Source organism: Cyprinus carpio, unplaced genomic scaffold, assembly GCF_018340385.1.
Source record: "Cyprinus carpio isolate SPL01 unplaced genomic scaffold, ASM1834038v1 S000006583, whole genome shotgun sequence".
Taxonomy (NCBI): Eukaryota; Metazoa; Chordata; class Actinopteri; order Cypriniformes; family Cyprinidae; genus Cyprinus; species Cyprinus carpio.
Window position 1 is genome coordinate 4,244 of NW_024879236.1, and position 7,855 is coordinate 12,098.

The window sequence follows — 7,855 nt, forward strand, 5'->3', positions numbered from 1 at the left end:
GAGTGCTGCACTCAAACCCAATGGACTATGCATGGGGGTGCCAATGGATCCTAGATGCCCCATCAATAACTCAGGTCTACAAATGGACGTTATTGCTTTAGTTTCTTTACCCCCACGAGACATATGAAAACCTCTACAGAGCCTTGTGTTTGCTCTGTGGATAAAACATACCGCACTTTTTTTTGTCCCCTTGTTTTCGTCCTGTATTTTATTAAATCATTTTTTTTTTAAAATACGGGGTCCCGCCTCCTGGCAGAACAAGAGAAATATTCAGTAATCCGCTCCCACGTCCAGAATAACACATGAAGCGATGTGGGTAAGAAGCCAGACGGGAACTTACTGATACATGATCACACACTGCCTGGAAGGCCCCTCCAGCATACAAGGTTTGATCCTCAAGTCGTTGCCTTCACAACAAGGGTTTAGTATGTCACACTTATTGCGTGGTTGTCAACCCCCTTCTGAAGCACTGCATTCTCTAAATTCATCCACATTTTTTAAAGAGCCATCGCTTGCAAAGCCCGTCAAAACACTGCATTTTATTCCTAAAAGATGCCACGCTTTTTGGTTGCTTGTTAACGTCAGGGACCGTCTGTGGAACAGGCCCCAAGTTTTCCTGTATTTATGGTCTCTCTTTTTTTTGTGCAGCAAAATAACCACTTTTGTTTGCAATAAGATGAGATATGAAATTAATATGTAATATAGTGTAAGACAACACAGTTCGATCACGCAGTGTTGTTATAAGATAGTTTGTTATTACCGAAATATAAAGTCAACACACCAGATACTTATTGTTTCTCAAAAGCACCTTCCCCCCCCCCCCCCCTCCTGAGGTCACTAAAAGGTTTTTTACAGAACTTATTTTTATTCAGCAACGGATTTGCAGTAAATTGATCAAAAGACGACAGTAAAAGACATGACTTATGTTTCCAGGAAGATTTCTATTTTAAAGAAATGTGGTTGGTTTTTCTACTTCAAAAAAAAGTGACCGCCAAACTTTTGGATACGGGATTATATAGCGGAGGGAACAAATTAAACACCGACACTTAAATCCAAGAAAATAATGGAGGGGATGTATTCGGGGTGGCAACAGCACGTTAGGGGGAGAGAAGGGGACGGAGCCGGGGAGTGGGGGGACCGTGGGGTGGGGGGGGGGGGAAGGGGCGAGTGCTGGGGGTAGAAGGGGCAGGGAGGGAAAGAAGGACGAGCAGCGCAGGAGGAGCAACGTTTAGACCACGCCTGGCGGGCAAGCAGAGGCCTTTTCAATAACGGACTGGGTCCGCTCCACGAGGCTCGAGCAGGTGTGGTTTTGGCTCGGGGGGGAGTTAGGGCATTTCGTCAGACGGAATCAGTCTTAGCTCGCAAAATATTGACAACGGGTTTGACCGGGGTGTACTATTTAAATGAGGTGATTCCAAGATAAAGTCTGGGTTTCAGTTTGTAGTGTTTGGTGACAGTAATTTCATGGGCCCTGGTTCTGTACAAGAAAGGCAGGAAGTTTGCGAAAATTGAATTTGTGGATGAATAACTTGTGCCGGATGGGTTTTTGGGGTCAACTGCGTGTTTATACAGCACCTGTTAAAATGAATATGCATGTGTTTTGCATTGAAAAAAACGTGACTTCTGTAAAAGTTAATAAGGCAGGCTTTCAGAAAATATGCTCGTCATCCAAAACTCGTCAAACTAAGACATTCTAACTTTGTTTCAAGAAAAACGAACAGGATGGGATATACTGTAATGGAGCTGAAAGAGTTAGTCATGCTCATGTGAGGGATTGTTAGCGCACGTCAACGGTCACCTTAAGTTTAGACTCGAATTCAGACTTTTTTTTTTTTCTATTTAAAATGTTGATATTATAACTATTATATATATTATTATATCCTAAATTGGGTTTATATATTATTCGTATTACCACAGTATGACCTAAAATCCATTATATATGTAGAAAATTAACTAAAAATGAATGAAAATTATAAAGACGAAGTTTTAAAATTTAAAATACTTATCATATAAAACATAAAAAAAGTTTATATTTTTAAAAAAAATGACTAAGCACACCTAAAATTACTAAACCACCCTAAAATTAAAAATGAAATTCAAACACAATATACGTAATAAAAACTACTAGTTATCTTGATGATACTAAAATAAAACTGTTCAGAAATCATTCTAATTAATGCTGCTTTGCTGCTCAAGAAACATTTCTTATCAATATTATCAATGTTTTTTTTTTTTTTTTGTGCAGAAACGCACAATGTATTTTTGTTCCAGGGTTCTTTGTGTATATAAAGAACAGGTTACCATGTCAGTTAGTCGTTTGTTTCCCAGCATGGACAGTTGTCCAGTGTGCAGGGAAGAGTTTTGAGCGGGTCCAGAAACACAGCCACGGATCCGCTTCCCGGCCTATCAGGGATGAACTTCACCCCCTCTTCCTCCTCTCTTTCTTCCTCCAGCTCGTCTCCGCGCAACGAGAACGCCACCAATAACTCGTAAGAGCTCAGCACACATCCCAAATACACATCTACACATCATCATCATCATCATCATCATCTCAGCCGGCGCCGCCCTGCGCCGGTCCCCCGGTCCATCACACACTCTTTCCCTCCCCACCGGAGACTGATCTGTGACACGGTGGACCCAGCGGCTGAAACGGGCCATCACTTACCAACACAACACACACACAGACAGCGCAGATAGAGCGCGCCAAAACCCTGGAGAAACAATACACTCTTCTGTTGCTTTTTTTTAAACCGCTGAACTTCAGAGCGATCATTTCCAACAAGGGTCCGCGTGACGTGCTTTTAATCAGCACGGAAAGCGTGAGAAAAATGCTGAGTGAAAAGACGAGAGATGAAGGGAAAAGAGGTAAAGAGGATGTTACGCAGGAAAACAGTGACGTGACAGATCTGAAGACACAACGAGCTGAACTGCGTTTTAGAAGCAGACTTTGTGTCTCTCCAGAGGGACGCGGTCAGATCCAACCTTTTGTTTTTTATCCTTTGATTTTTATTTTACGGATAAAAGTGGCTGATTAGTGAACGTGAGTATGTGTGAATCTCTTAAAACCGCTCAAGGTCACGTTCCACCCCAAAATCAGAAGAAAAAAGAAACTGTGTATTATGCTAAAGCCTGTTTTAGAACCACCAATAACTTTGTTACTTTTGAATAAAATTTTGACATTTTACAGTTTACCGTAATCAGCAAAAAAAACATGATTTTGTCTTTTCATTTACTGTAATACGTAAAAAATACTAGTTCAGTTCAGTCAGTTTATAGATGTATAATATTGTTTAGTTTTGTACTGCCTTTAATGCTTGATAAATCATTTTATTACAGTATTTTTATATTGTAATTACTAACATTACAGTAATGAGTAATGCATTACTGACTGAATGCTTTAATTGTAAAATAATTGTCATGAAATTATCTAAAATATAGTCATTTTTAGGCATAATAGATACATTTTTATTTTCTTTTTGATGTTTAGGGTTTTTAAAATAAAACCTGGATGTGTTTTTTGTTGATTCACACCCATATTATATATGAAACATACCTATAACAAGAATAAGAGCTGTGTCATATTGTGAAAAAGCCAAGTGATCCCAGAAATCATCTGTGACTGAGTGCAGGTTTTCTCTCCTAATATTTATTTGCACAGCGAAGATTATTAGAACATTGAACAAACAGAAAAAACCCACTGTGAATGTGTTTTTTTTTTTTTTTAATTGGCAAAACACTTGATATGATTTTCTACATTGAGCATCGTCCTTAAAAAACCTCATGAGAGAATATTTCACACCTGCATTTTTTGTGGCCTTTAATCCAAGCGGCACACGGCCGGAGAACGTGATAAAAAGCTCTCTCTTGCTTTCTCTCACTCTAAACTCTTTCTTTTTTTTTTTCTTTTATATTTTAAATCTCCTCACATCCAGCTGTCTTCTCTCAGATTTCTGCAACACAATATTCAGTGGGAGCTTTTCATAACCCAATTTTAAAAGCGGAAGGCACTTTTTTTTTTTTAACTTATTTTAAGTTAAATGGCCATTTTTTGTGTTTTTGTGAAATCATAATAAAGGAGAAGAACAAATGAATGAATGTATCACTGCTGACTTGATGAAAATGTTTCATAAAAAAACTCATTTGTCTCTCCGCAGATCACGAACCCAAAACTAAAAAACAACATCGTTTCTGTGTTTTATATCCAATTCTTTATTCTATAGACACTTTCAAAGGTCAGTACTTAACTGAAAATGATGAAATATTTAAAGTTCAGTTTTTTATGTACAGGTTTTTTGTTTTTTTAGTATTTATTATTGTTATTCTGAAAATTAGAAATTAGTTTGTTTATATTTTATTTCAGTAACATTAACTTTTTATAATTAATGTAAAATTCATATATTATATATTTTTTATATATATTTTTTTAGTATTTATTTATTCCAATTTTTAAATATTCATTTTAGTACTTAAACTGAAAAATAACGGATAAGCCCGTGAGTAGTTTAATGTTTTTTTTTTTTAAGCCATATTTTTAAGGACTTATTATATTTTTAAATAGTCATTGGATTAGTTTATTAGAAAATTAAAAATGAATTGTTCCTTTTATTTTGGTTACCATTTATCTTTTCTTTAAATGAATGGTAATCACATGTATGTACATAAATTGCGACACTGATTTGCAGGTATATATTGCAACTTTTTAAAAACAAAAATAATGACATGTTTTATTTGTTTTTTATCACTATAATAACCAAAACTCAAATAATGTAGTTTTTTCTTTTACACTACTTCCTCAAGCAGCAATTAAGGAGCCATTATTTATTGATTTTTTATTGATTTGCTGCTGCATTTTTTAAACTGTCTGTTCCAATATAATATACTCCATTCTTCCCAGCCAAGAGCTGAATCTTGAGTCAGCTTCATGTTCAGATCGGACTGAATGATCAGGGCCAGCCCCTCTGATGGAAAGTAGGGTTGTTTCAGTGAACGTGTTGCATTGTGTCTGACATCAGAGCCATGACTTCCCTATCTGCAAGCGGTGACCCGAACTCGCCTGGTTGGCTGCACAACCCTCATTTTGAAGTGAATTTACTGCTGGCTATAAACAGCTCAGCAGTCCCCCTGTACTGTACCGCTGGTGTGTTGTTTTTTTTCAGACCGAGAGCTCCTGCCCTTCTGCCCCTCTGTGCAGTGTGTTTTTTCACTTGTATTTATTTGCCTAATGAGCGGCCCCAAACCAACCAATATAATAAAGTACTTGTGGGCACCCTGTTTGTTTTTGACTTGAGTCGGTGAGTGATCTGCCTCCCTGCTTGCTCTTAAAAAAGAACGGTTCCCCGGCGGAGGGTTTTTTCATAGGGATGTGCCCCAGAAAAACTCTTTTCGTTTCACCAAAGAACCATTTCACAGTGACTCTTTTCCTAAAAGAACCCACTTTTTGTTAGTGTGAAGAACATTTTTATAGACCTAAAGAAAGTTGTTTTTTTCCTTTCTTTTCCCCTGCTACTAAAGGAGGACCTATTTATGCGTGAGAGTGGGAAAGATTCCCATGATGTTAAAGCGTTGCTCAAATTGCACCAGCGATGCCAAGCAACCAAAAAAGCTTCAGTTTGTAAGGGTGTCTGATGTGCACCACACTTTACTTTAATCGAGATAAAAACCTCTTCCTTGATTGGGCACTAAATGATGTCCAAGTTTTCAAAGTATGCACTTAATAGATGCATCCTTTAGTATTTAATTTTGTATATTTTTATATAATTAGTATACTATTTATAAATGGTTTTTTGATTGAGCTTCTTTTTTTTTTATTTTTTTTGTTTTTTTTTTTTTTTATTTTTTTTTTTTATTTTTTTTTTTTTTTATTGTTTTTTTTTTATGTTTTTTGTGTTTTTGTCCTTCCTCGTCTTAGTGTTTTAGATTTTTTTTGTGAGACGTCAGCTTGGGACTTTTGCTTTATAGGTTTAGTTTTGCGGCAAGCTGAAAACACCCTCTATCCGCTAGATTATCCCAAAAGTTTCTTTTTGCCTTCCCTTCGCTGGATTTTTTAGATTTTCAGATTTCATATTATGTTAGTTTTTGTTGTTGTGGTTTTTTTTTGTTTTTTGTTGTTGTGATTTTATTTTTACTTCAGTTTTAGTTTTCAGTAGTTTTAAGGAGTGCTAGTGTCACCCTTAAACTACTTTTAAACTTACTTAGTTGCCAAAGGAACATTTCTAATTTTTGTTTGTTTTTCATCTGATTTTTTATAATTTTTCTCAGATTTCCTTTTAAATGTTTTCTGTTTTCTTGTTGTTGGTGTTGTTGTTTTTGCTTTTCATTTTTATTAGCTTTTTTGGTTTTAAATATGTCCATTAGACTATTTTTTTTTTTATTTCAGTTTTATTTTAGTAAATTTTAATAACTTATTTTAGTTAATTGCCAAGGCAAACATTTTCTTTTAAGCTTTTCATCTAATATTTTATTATAGGATTTTTATTTCTATTACAAATATTAATAAAATTAATACATTAATTAACCTTTTATTGTTCTTTTTTTTTAGTAATTGTTTGTTATGTGTCTTTTGTCATTTTTATTACTTTTTGTTATTTGTTTTTTTGTATATAAAATAATTCCAACATAGCTAGCTTTACTTTAACAACAACTAATTTTTATTTCAGTCTTAGTACTGCAAATTAAACCTATTTCAGTTAGTTGCCAAGGCAACATTTCTTCTTTCTTCTATTTTTTCAGCAATATTATCTAATATTTATATTTTATTTCACTTTCCAAAAACAAAACACTTTGCTGCTTTTGCTACAAAACAATCTTTCATGGTTTCAGTGTGTGATATTAACGAATTGCCCAATTCACGGAAAACCTGGAAATATTTTATGGGAAACTGGCTTGGACATGTTATCCGTGCATGTGTGTTGTTTCCTGTTATGCTTAGAAATAACCTCTAAAACCTCTAAAATGCATGCCTATAAAAAATGAATTTGGAAAAAAAAAAACCTTATCCATTAATGAATTTCCGATAACTGGTGTTCCTCGTCGGTATATAACCTGTAAGGAATCCTGCTGATCTCCTGAATCTGAAAAGCTCCAAGATTGGTCCACAGATCTCCTCTTTTTCTTGAAAAACTTTGCCTTTTATGCAAATGAGAGCCCAGAAAAGCATCATCCCTAAATGTGTCCGACATACCAGGAAGTGGGTGCCGGCATTCAGTTCTTGCAAGAGACAGAGAGATTGATCCGCCGAGCTGAGAGATTGATCCGGATCTGCTCCGGTTAAACAGGACTTCCCAAGTGGGAAGCAGAGCGTGTGGCTTGGAGCATGGCGACCCCGCTGACCTACAGAGGTCAAGCGCTCCATCACTGAGGGACGCGTAAGGCGCACTCTCATCTCTCTCTCCCTCCGCCGTGTTGAGACAAACTTTCATGTCAATTGCTTCAGCTTTGCTTGCTCCGTGCCCTGCTGTTCTGTCTTGTCCTGTCACCCACACATCACGCGTCAGGTGAACGACAAGGTAAGATCTGATTACGGTCTGCAGGTTTCCTCGGTAATGACTGCAGTCTGGGTCTGCTGCTAGTAGGTCAGCATTCAGCATGATATTCAAGGAGGAGATGACTTGCTTTTTGTAGGTAATGTAACCATGAATATTCTTTCTCACCTTATTAATGGAACGTTTGGTCCCCAGCGAATGAATCAGCTTTCTCCTCTCGTGTTTTAATCGATGTTCATTTCATGCAATATGTTCTGTTATTACCTCATAGAAGTCAGATCAGTGAGTCTTCTCGATTCTTGGTCGCGATGCTGGGATTAAACTCTGGGAGGTACATCCCCGCCCATTTACACCTGGAAAAAATGATGAAACAT